The 12,043-nt window shown below is 38.6% G+C and overlaps 1 protein-coding gene across 2 annotated transcripts in view; it reads left to right on the top strand.

The window, feature by feature from the left end:
• Positions 1-12,043, top strand: part of LOC117586316 (furin-like protease 1) — a 147,717-nt gene that overhangs the window by 42,767 nt on the left and 92,907 nt on the right. For both annotated transcript variants that reach the window (XM_034276303.1, XM_034276304.1), the window contains exon 2: positions 10,764-10,827. The gene's annotated coding sequence lies outside the window, so the exon portion shown is untranslated. The remainder of the gene's footprint in view (positions 1-10,763; positions 10,828-12,043) is intronic.

The following is a 12,043-nucleotide window of genomic DNA, read 5'->3' as shown; positions in this document are numbered from 1 at the left end:
TAGTTTATAAAATGTAAGTCCTGCAGCTGCATTCATCTGTCATCTGTCTGGTCTACTTATTTGGGTAGAAACATAGAGCAAGACTTGAAAATTATACACTGATAATGCAGAATCAAATTGAAAATACTTTATTCTTTTGCATTGCAAACATCCTCTTCAGAGAGTATTCCAATTCCAACGAGCAAACAGCCTTATCCAGCCCTTATCCTTGATGCTGTTGCTGTGGCACTTACGGCTTCAATATATGCTTAATGCTTAATGAGCATCTAAAATTCATGAAAATGTTACATTCAATATTCATATTTCTATACATAATTAAATATTTGTATCCAAGCTTCTTAATTGAATTGTAGGCAAATTTTAACAGCATATTTGTAGTGATTAATTGTTTTAGAAATTCATGTGTTGTTTGTCTGTGTGTTTTAACAACTTATTACGCTTCAATTAATTCAATTTTATTTTCTTTCTCTTTCTCTTTAAAGGTAAACCACATTGCAATGAGAACTTTATCTAAGGGTGAAAAGTGAGAAATAAACGAGGTATGGACTGATTTAACCTTAATTTTAGGCATTGGAAAACTTGAAGAATCACACACAATAGTAATAAATGACCGATTCATTCAATTGTTTCAATACAATTGTTGCACTTTTGCTTTTCACCTCTAAGCTAGTTAATCTAATAAACCGAATGCCTTATCAGTCGGCAGTGCCTTGTTTTGAGTACCTATCGAATATTGGGGTCAGGCCGTAGAGTTGCCCATGGGGATTACTCACATAGAAAACCGCACTCGAGGGACCGCATAGAAAATATTTATTAATTATTTTTAATGGCACTGATTCAGCCGGTGCGCGTGAGCACTCAATGGGAAACGCGAAATGGGAAGTCACGCTCACGCTCGCGATGTGGTGCTTAGTGTGGCTTAGTGGCTTAGTTCCATTGGCGGCTGCTCGATAATTTTCTAGGCCCCCCCATGGTAATTACAAAACGAGTACGCAAATACCAAAAATATCTAAATACCGCAAACTTTTGAGTGTCGAGAGATTTTTGACGTTTGAATAATAAATATTTCGATTAGCGTTCAATTGAGCGCAACTAACTGTAGATGCGAAATCCTGTATTAGAAGTGTGTGGAAAAACTGTTAATTGAATTGCTCTAGAAAAATGACAACAAAAAGAACGTAATACATTTCGATTAGGAAGGTTAATTAGGGACTTTGCAGATGACGTGCAGTAGATGACGGCTTCTGTTGATGCTTTTTCATTAGCATCGCGTTAATTTGTTGTGTATCTGATATCTGTTGAATGCGCAGCTGTTAATTGCCCCGATTACCGCATGTCGTGCCATGTTTTTCGAACCCAAAAAAGTTCAGCAACCCATTCTACATTTTATTTGACATCACAAAAAGTAAATTATTCTTTCTTTGGATAACGGAATGATGCGACTTTTATCTTGTTGCTGTCAGAGATAAGATTTTGGTTGTAGCAAAGTTTACAGATTACATTTTCTGCATCTTTCGCTGTAATTTCATCGTGATTATCGGTTTATTAGCCTGTTATTAAACGTAGATTTATATATGGTATTGTGTGTGTTTTCCCCCAGATAATCAAAATCATTATTTTGTATAGTATATGCAGAATTGATTATCAGCTAATTATTTGAAATTTCTGTGGCTCTCGGTTGCCGGGGATCGGGGATTGATAAGCCCTGACACGTTCTCAGCCACTCAGCTTGTTTTTCAGTTGTGTTTAGACTTTACACATAGCCGGTTTAACTATTTTCAATGAGAGCGCGAAAGAGAGAGAGAGAGGAGGGTATATTCAAGTGAATCTTTGGCTTTGTTCGTCTTTGTGGTATGTATCGAATTGAGATTATATTGTAAGCTTTGCCATTGTTTGTTAGAAGTTCTCTTGGAAATGATTTAGTGCAAGGGTCAGTGCACTTTACAGTCATGATTGCTATAAGTAAATCTATCTATACAACTAATCTAATAGATAATACTTGTAATCTACTAAATTTAGATTCATTTCAATTTATTTAGCAACAACACCACTAAGTAATACTTCCAACACTGTTGTATGAGCAGTATAATTGGTTAGCAGTGCATTCTCACATTATAGAGCCTGGAACACTCGTTTGCCGACTCTACGGGGTTTTTCCGTCAGTATTTCCGTATACATATTCCTCTGCACGTTTCGATTCTATATGCAATAGTCATTCCATAAACACTTGTATATCATCTCATGCAAGTAAATAAATCAAACAATAATTTGATGGACAGCCTTGAAGCACTCTTTAGAGCAAAAATACTAAATTCCGCATCAAAATGTATTTTATGGCATGACTCAAATGTATGTTTGGCTATCATTGGAAGGAAACTTCCGCCCAAACACACGAGCCGTCACTTGACATTCAATTGCAAAAAGCCAAAAGACTTTAAACCAATTTTTGAAATACAATTCAAGGCCTGTTGGAGCCAAGGCCACAATTGAGAGCATCTAGCCGGCCTCATAATGAATACGAAGACAACAATTAAAGTGGCTGCAAACAAGTGAACGAACGGAGGAGCGAAGCGGACCATGAAGCGCATTTCAATGTCAACTTCTCACAAGATGAGTTTCAAAAGATGATAAATGAGGGGCCGGCTACAGCCACAACTTTACTAAGTCGAGTGCCGACGAGTATTTGCGTGGAAAGGTCAATCTTTGTGCCTCTCAATTCAATTGTGTAAGTCAAAAATTGTTTAAATATAATTAAAGTCAGGCAGCAGGCCCTCAAGAAATCGCTTTTGAAGTTTTTCCAAATGGAGCGGAGAACGAGGAGGGGGCAAAAAACTTTGACCAGATGTTCGTACCACCAGTGAACTTTGATCTTTGTAGAATTAATGGATGGAGTGCCTAAATTATGAGCATTGTGATATCCAGTAAACGTAGCTTTAAATTGGAATTTTTCCTGGGTGTATTTTTCCACCTAAATGCACCATCATCTCTTGAATCTATTTCCATGTGACCTGCTTTTGGGTTTGAGTTTTTCCTACCCACAAATTTTTTCTTTTTCTAACACCCCCCTGTCGACGAGTATGTGAAATGGCAAACACTCTTGAGTTTTGCTTTTGCTCTCAAGATGCTTTTCCACTGCAGCATAATTTTCAATAGCTGCAAAGTAGGATAGGAGAAGGAAAAGCCTTCAATTTGATTCGATTTTTTCCTGCAGGTGACACAGAAAGAGAAATGAGAAAGATGGAGAGGGAGTGAGAGTGAGAGTAAGAGTGAGGGAAAATGGCATTCCTTTGCTCTGTGATCCATCTCTCGCTCTGATTTTGAGAGCAGCACAAAATGAGCAAGGAAGTGTAGGAGGGGCAGAGGAAACGAAAGGATGTCGTGACTCAAGTCTAGGGTTTTCCTCCAGTTTTCAGTCGAATCGTTGCCCTGGGGAAGTTCTCTCTCAAAGAGTTAGACAGCACATCTCCCCCTCTTTCTCTCTCTCTTTGGGCCACATTTAATTACAACAATTGAGTTTTACTTTGATTTGTGGCTGTGGCAATTGCTCTTTTCAAGCGCCTTAAATTTATCAATTCATTTGACTTCAATTGATGGAAAATGCTTACAAGTGCCTGACATCTATGGAGATTTATTAAAATAGTCCAGAAATATATCCAGACATATAAAATGAGTACAGTGAGACAATCATCTACTGCTTGACAGTTGGAATGTAATTTCTGCTTCGTTAATCATTCCTGACGCTTCTAAAACTCTTTTGCATTGTTTATAAGCCCTGATTCAGTGGTTTTAAGACCAGATCCTAGTGCTTTTAAGACTGAATCAGTAGTTGCTTCTAAGATGTACATTAGAGGTTACATTTCTCTCACTTGTCACATGGCACAGCAGGTGCAATCCAGTTGAATTTTGTTGAATTTGAAGTGCGTTTTAAGGTAATTTTAAGCAAGTGTCAAATTGATTAACATAAAGCCAAGATTTAGATAATTTGTAGTCAAATTGTAGCCACCCCCAATGGTGCTGTGACCTAAATGCAGTAATTTGGAGTACGATTGGGTTTGATGTGGAACACCTCATGGATTGTGGTGAATGGCAATGAATGGCTTATAAAAGGGGTTTTGTAGAATTAAGTGCCTAATCAACCTTTGATTAATGAGGTTGTATCTATGGCACAAAGGCCCCACATACTCATTCTCATGCTTTAGTGGAAATTCCTAGCCGCATTTAGCCACAAATGGGAACTCATCATAGGGTACGGCGCGTACCAATTTTCCACCAAACTTTTTTGGCCTACGCATATGAGTCTCCTGTCTCTCGCTCTCTCTCGCTTTCCCTCTGCAAAAGCCAATTTCGCACAAATGCCACAAACAGATGAAACCCACAGAGAGAAAAGCCAGACAAAAATGCGAGGGAAAAGCCAGCCACAGATTCATTCGAATGACAGACATTTGAAAATAATGCGTGGCATTGGGCGCCGCACGCACAATGCATTGCCACACTCTCCACCTCACGCACCCCAGAACCGTATCCCAAATCCCATATCCAAAATCCATTCCCCGCAGAAATATCTCATGCTCCCTCCACACCACAATGAAGTCGCTTTCCAGGTTCTGGTTTTCGGGGGATTCCAAATTAGCATTCATGTGAGGGATATTTGTGTGCTGTGTGCACCGAGTAGCGTAATTACCAAACGGACAACAAAACGGCATTGGGCGCCAGTTGACAGGAGCAACCCGCAGCCCAGGCAGGGGTTGCACTCGCACTCAAAAATGTTTCTCAAATATAAGGTGGGGTGGATGCAGCAGTCTTGCAGTCATTGCTGCCCACAAATTCAATTGCCTGTCAATCATATAAATTACACCCCTGTAAGCCCCACCATCCCCAAGCAGACGAAGGAGAGCCCTTAATTGTTTTTCCTTGTTTTGTTGTGGCTTGTGCTTGTGTCTGTGCATAATTTATGGTGGAGGCGCGGTGGAGGGAAGATAACCCTTTTAATCCCCTTTTGCATTCTCCTTTCGGCTGTCAACTGCAGTCTACATACATTTCCAGTTGTGTTTAAGAATTATCCAGCCGCAGCCACAGCCACAGCCACAGCCGCTGTCCTGGTATTTGCATCGTTTATTGTGGTTCCTGTTCCTGGGAATTAAGTTAATTGTCAATTTACTTGTCAATTGGGCCCCACACTTGAGTGGAGAAGTTGAGTGGCGCGAAGGGGTTGTTTTAGTGGTTTCATTGGGTCAATCTTTGTGGGTCAAAGTTGAGGAAACTTTTCAAGGGAAATTGATTCAATCTAAATTGAGGTATAGGAAGTTGTTGCTGGAATATTTACCTTTTGTTTTTAGAGATGCATTATTAGACAAAATGTTAGCAAACTTTTTAAAAATAAATTTAAAAAAAAATGTTTTGAGGAATATTTAGATATATTTTTTAGTCAAAGGAATTCTTAGAGGGAGTAGAGGAAAATTTGCAACGGCAAATCTAATGTTCTACGACGAGGATAACCCATTTCAAAGTTTCATCTCTTTTTTCCATTTTATTCTGCACTTATCGAACATAATCATGACTGTAACCGTTACCACCTCGCGCCACGTTATGATGGGGCAGGGCAGGAGGCTGATAAAAACCCCAAAAACTCCATAAAAATGGAAATCCCCCTTGACAGCGGGCAGCATCAGCGATGACAGCTACACGTAACGTCCGAGTAATCTAATAAATATGACAGTGTTTATGTGTTTATATGGCAGCGGAAGGTGGCATCTGCCATGTGGCAGAGTGGCAGAAACAATAAATCTCCATTAGAGAGGAAGAGCTGGAAGAACTGCCTTTCATTAACGGATTTTAGCGTCCATCCAAAAGCTGTATTCGTATGTATATCCTGGCTGTATACAGGACACGTGTGTGACACTAATACAGTCGGTGGCGTGACATGGTGTGGCGTGCACCTAACCTGAAAATATTTGCACAATATACACAAATATTTTAAGCCACATTTTGACAAAGGACTTGGCACACCACGGGAATGAATTCTGACAGCGCAGACACAGAGAAGGGTCAGCAGAGCTCAATGCAAATATGACCGGAAAGAGCTTTCGTTTATCCAGGCCTCTATGGATGAGAGAGTTAGGGAGTTGGATGTTTTTATTTGTATAAACAAATATATAAACTGTAGCCTCCTACCCCTGCTGTTTTCATAAAACGGATTACGTTGCAAAATGTTGTTCCATTCCACAGGATCACCATTCCATGTTTGTGGTCTACTTTTTGGGGTTTAACAGTAGGGATTGTACTTATTGGGCCGCAGAGATTTTAGAGGTGAGAATCGGTAATGTTTGCGCCATCCAAAAACTAATTGCACTTTGCGGTGGCTGGCTCAATGGTTGCAGAATCTTATCAAGTGTGGCGAGTATGGGGATTGGTGGATTATTTTTAATGCCTGATGTGATTACAAAACGCACTCAACTCGAAAAGCCTGATCGATACTAAGGCTAAGCGTCTGAGGATTTAATGGTATCCACAACATGATTGATGGGAAGAAAGAAGCTTACAAAGAGGCAGCATAAATATCAGATAACTATCACTTAAAAATGGCATTTGTTTGGCTTTGCTTAAGTTTTTCAGCATTATGTGCTTAGCATCCAATAAGAATTCCAATTCCCAAAAAATATGGGAAAATATTTTTTGTTCTATGAATTGTTTCTCCGAAAATTAATAAATATAACCTTATGTCTCGCGAAAGCCAACATTTCTCAAAATGTTTTGTTAGCATTTTGATAAACTCCGCATGGAAAATGATGACATAAATATTATCTCTACAAACATATTTATTGTTTACTTACGCTAAAAATGGATTAAACAAACGTGTATTATGATTGCCATTGGAGTGTTTATTTGCTGAACTAAGAATATAAATTCATGGAATGTATCTCTGGAATGTTAATTACAATTTTAGACGAACTTTCCATCATTCCTGAATACCAATTCGGATTCAGGAGGGGTCATGGGACCCCTGAGCAATGTCACAGGGTTATTAATGATATAGTTTCGGCATTTGAAAACAAAAAATACTGCACTGCTGCATTTCTTGATGTTCAACAAGCGTTCGATCGAGTCTGGCACAAAGGATTGTTGTACAAGATAAAGAAATGGCTACCTGCTCCGTACTATTTATTAATGAAATCATATCTGGCTAAAAGATGCTTTTACGTGCAGCAGAAAACCGATAGTTCATCACTACTTCTCATCAACTCAGGCGTCCCACAAGGAAGCGTATTGGGACCAATTCTCTACACCCTATATACGGCCGACATGCCAGTTACAAACAACTGCACTGTTGCAACATATGCTGATGATACAGCCGTTTTAGCCACAAGCACATCTATAAATGAAGCTTCTGAACTCCTGCAGAGTGAGCTAAGCCTAATTGAAGACTGGTTCCTTCGATGGAAAATTAGAATAAACTCCCTGAAATCCGTCCAAATAACGTTTTCATTAAGACCAGGTAACTGCCCAAATGTTACACTTAACGGCTCACCAATTCCACAAAGTACCTGTGTGAAGTATCTCGGCTTGCATCTCGACCGCAGATTAACATGGAAAAACCACATTAAAGCAAAATGTCAACAACTTAGACTTAAAACACTAAAAATGTCCTGGCTGATTAGTCGAAAATCAGAAACCACTTTGGAAAACAAAATTCGCCTCTACAAATCCATACTGAAGCCTGTTTGGACCTACGCTATACAGCTTTGGGGAACTGCTAGCAACTCAAATATTGAAATACTTCAGCGTTACCNGATCGAGTCTGGCACAAAGGTTTGTTGTACAAGATAAAGAAATGGCTACCTGCTCCGTACTATTTATTAATCAAATCATATCTGGCTAGAAGATGCTTTTACGTGCAGCAGAAAACCGATAGTTCATCACTACTTCTCATCAACTCAGGCGTCCCACAAGGAAGCGTATTGGGACCAATTCTCTACACCCTATATACGGCCGACATGCCAGTTACAAACAACTGCACTGTTGCAACATATGCTGATGATACAGCCGTTTTAGCCACAAGCACATCTATAAATGAAGCTTCTGAACTCCTGCAGAGTGAGCTAAGCCTAATTGAAGACTGGTTCCTTCGATGGAAAATTAGAATAAACTCCCTGAAATCCGTCCAAATAACGTTTTCATTAAGACCAGGTAACTGCCCAAATGTTACACTTAACGGCTCACCAATTCCACAAAGTACCTGTGTGAAGTATCTCGGCTTGCATCTCGACCGCAGATTAACATGGAAAAACCACATTAAAGCAAAATGTCAACAACTTAGACTTAAAACACTAAAAATGTCCTGGCTGATTAGTCGAAAATCAGAAACCACTTTGGAAAACAAAATTCGCCTCTACAAATCCATACTGAAGCCTGTTTGGACCTACGCTATACAGCTTTGGGGAACTGCTAGCAACTCAAATATTGAAATACTTCAGCGTTACCAATCAAAAACTTTGCGACAAATTGTCAATGCTCCGTTTTACGTATCTAATGCAAACATCCACAAAGATCTGAATATTCCAACCATTAAAGAAGAAATAAAGAAAACTAGTAAGAAATACATCGACAGACTCCACAACCACGAAAATAATTTAGCCTTAAGTCTATCAGACAATAGCCTAAAAGTAAGAAGACTGAAAAGATACCACATTCTCGATATCCCTGATAGATAAATTTAACAAACTAAAAAGATGTTATATATAATAGCAGGGCTCATTGGAAAACTGCTATTTCTGTTAATTGAATATTAATTATACAATTTACTTATTGTTTAAAAACAGATTGTAAATATGAAGAGAGAGAAAAAAAAAAAAAAAATTAGTTGCGTTGCACTTGCGTACATCGGCAACTAATTTACATATTCCCTTAATGTCCCAGTGCTAAATGCCAATCAGATGATTTTATTACAAAAACAGCAACAACTCACATCACATATCTCATTAGAGGACATGTTGGAGTGAAGCACAAGTAGCATTCAGTAACTAGCTAACTAATTAGTAGAGCCAAAGCAATTAGCAGTATGTAAATCATATTCAAAACAAGGTACAACAGCCCGTATATCTCTGGCAATTCCTTTTGCTTCCTTCTATCTGTCCGTCCGTCTGTCTGTCTCTCGTGTTTGTTTAAGCCCCATCCATCCATCCATCCATCGACAAGGACTTAACCATTCCACACAGAGTAGAAGCCTGCTTGCCTCTCGCTTCTGCCACATCAAGAGAGAGACTGCGACCTGCCACAAATGAAATGATAGACAGAAGACGGAACGAAAGATGGAGGAGGGTCTGCTGCTGCTCCAACACTTGACACACATCCCAGATCCTAGACCCCTACCGCAAGACGACGGCAAAATCAACAAAAGCTTAGAACAAAAAATACAGAGAGGGTTAACGGATGGTCCTGCTCTTGGTTTGTGGGGCAAACACCTTTTGCCCAGGAATTTCACGCTACCTTCTTTATGCTGCAGAAGCGTCTCGTGCAATTTTTACAACTGTTGGTCATTGGCAGACAAAAGGAGCATATGGGTTTCTGAAGTAAGAATGTGACGTGCAGGGATAGAGAGAGTGTGACAGATATTTAAAAAAAGCAAAGGAAGAAGCTGCAGAGAAATATTTTGTTTAAGAAAAGTCGTTGGAGAAGAGATTAAAATCAAGAAAAATAATCCTGAGAGAGAAAACGTTAAACAAATCAAAAATATTTGCCGTTTCCCTACCAGCACCATATTTATTGTATTTTTGCATACCAAAGGCTTTATTTAATAGGATTCCTTTATGGAGAATTTATACACAAAACGCACCCCATGGGTATCAAACGGTCGAATCGTCTAGCAATTTTCTTTTCTTTATTTATAAGAAGATTTGTTGGCTTTTCGCTGTTTGTTGCTGTTGCTGCTGTTTATGTTTGGCATTTAAATTCTAAGCGCCCTGCAGCTTATTGGGTGTGAAAAATCCCCAGCCAGGAAAAGTTTTTTCCTCAAAGGAAAACTCAGAGACACAGAAAGAGACACGGCGAGGGAGCGGGAGTGAGAGACTCATACAGACAGAGGGAACAGCAAAGAGACAAATGGAAAATGAAAGAGTGAAAGCTGCTGGTGCAAGTATTTGATTTGCTCTTGGATTTCGATTTCTGCTGTCACGTCTTGTGGAAGGACTTCCCCCCTGAAATCGACCCTCGGCCCTTGCACTGCGCTGCAATCCTCTCTCGATTCCTCTCCACTTGAGTTCTGTTCAGTCTAGTGTTTCAGCATCGATTGCAGTGGGACAGGGGACCGTTGAGATGCATGAACTTTGATGCACTTTAGCACACTTTTGGTTTAAAGTTTTCTACTGCAAAACTTTATCTAAAAGCACGCAAAACTTTCACTGCAACGCACACAAAACTAGGCAACAAATTAGAGATTAAAGATGCTACAAGAAGCAAGAAATACAAACGTTTTCTTCGAGGTTGTGCAAAAAAAAAAACAAGATTACTGCGTTAATTTCCAGCGAATAGATCGGAGTAAATCTTAATGAAAATAAACATTTTACGAATATTTTATGTGCGTGTGTGTGGGCGCCCCAGGCATCAAAAGAAGGCGGAGTCAGCCCTCTCCTTTGGTAAATAAAACTAATTGAGTCTGTCATGCCCTCATTTTTGCTGCTGCTCCTATCTTTTCTTTATATAATGCGTACAATTTTATTTATATACATATTTACCCTCTTTCACTTCTCTTTTTGTGTATCTTTTTCTAGTCTGAAGTCGGTCTGAAAGTCTGAAGTGTTTTCCTGGACTTTACCAACGCTGCTCCATCAAAATGTAAGTCTTAATTTATGCTTGAAAAGATACTCCTGTGCGTGGGTGTGGGTTTCGTCTGGGTTTTGCAAATTAATGTTGGAAAACTTTTCAGTCAATTCCTTCGAAAAGTTATTTGTTTAGGGCCACGACAGTGTCTGAGTGGAAAACAGAAGAATTGTTCCAATGTGGTGCTGAGGAGCGAGAGAGCAAAACAAAGAACCAACTGATGACAAAATGATAAATGATTTTCTATGGGGCCATGGAATTAGGAATGGAAATTAAGACAGTTTTTGTTTGAGATAATGAGAATATAGGAAACAATAATTGAAAGGAAAATAAGGAAAAATACGAAAGATTAGAAAACTGAAAATAGCAAAATAGTTTAAAATAAAGAATAAATTAAATAATAAAAATAATTAAAACAGAAGTAAAATAATTATATGAAAAATGAAAATAAATGTAAAAGAATAATTATAAATTAATTATAGTGATTTTTAAATAAAACCATAAAAAGTCTCAAAAGTAAAGATATTTTAAATGAATAAAACTGTATATCCGCCAAACAAAACATTATTTCCTACCAAAGCTTAATCCCTTTAAATGCAAGCACAGTAATCCTCTTGATGAAAATGTTTAAAAATCTTCCATTTCTTAGCGAAATTTAAGTTTTTTTGTGTGTTTTCAGCACTAGTTCTGCCATATATCACAATTCCTATAAGCTTCTTTGCCATTGCGCACATTAAGGGGAATAAAAGAATTTTCTGGTATCCTATCATCGAGACAGATGGAAAGGGAGGACCTTTCCCACTGTCGCAACAAAAAGAAAAGAAGGAAGAGAACAAAACTCTACAAAAAATATCACATTTTCATGTTATTGTCAGAGAGACAGAGGGATAGAGCGACAGGAGGAGAGCGGAGCGAACGGGAGCAACAGAAAAATGTCAAAATATTTTCCTTGTTCCCATCTCCATTCTGCCCAGCTTCCTATTGAAGTCAAAATGTTTTGCAAATAAGTCAGAATGAAAATTCTGAAGAATTAGATGGAAAATTGAAAGCCAAGAGATGGGAGATAACTATCTCTTGATTCCTTGATGATCTGTCACAATGATTTCCAAGAAGAAAAACAACAAAGTACTTGGCATTTTCTTCTGTTTTGGATGCAATCAAAGTTCCAGAAATGTAGCCACAAATAATGGTACTTTGCATAATGAAAAGTGGAGAAATTCCAGATTATTTA

This window comes from Drosophila guanche, unplaced genomic scaffold (assembly GCF_900245975.1).
Source record: "Drosophila guanche unplaced genomic scaffold, DGUA_6, whole genome shotgun sequence".
Classification (NCBI taxonomy): domain Eukaryota; kingdom Metazoa; phylum Arthropoda; class Insecta; order Diptera; family Drosophilidae; genus Drosophila; species Drosophila guanche.
This window is presented reverse-complemented; position numbering and strand designations above follow the sequence as displayed.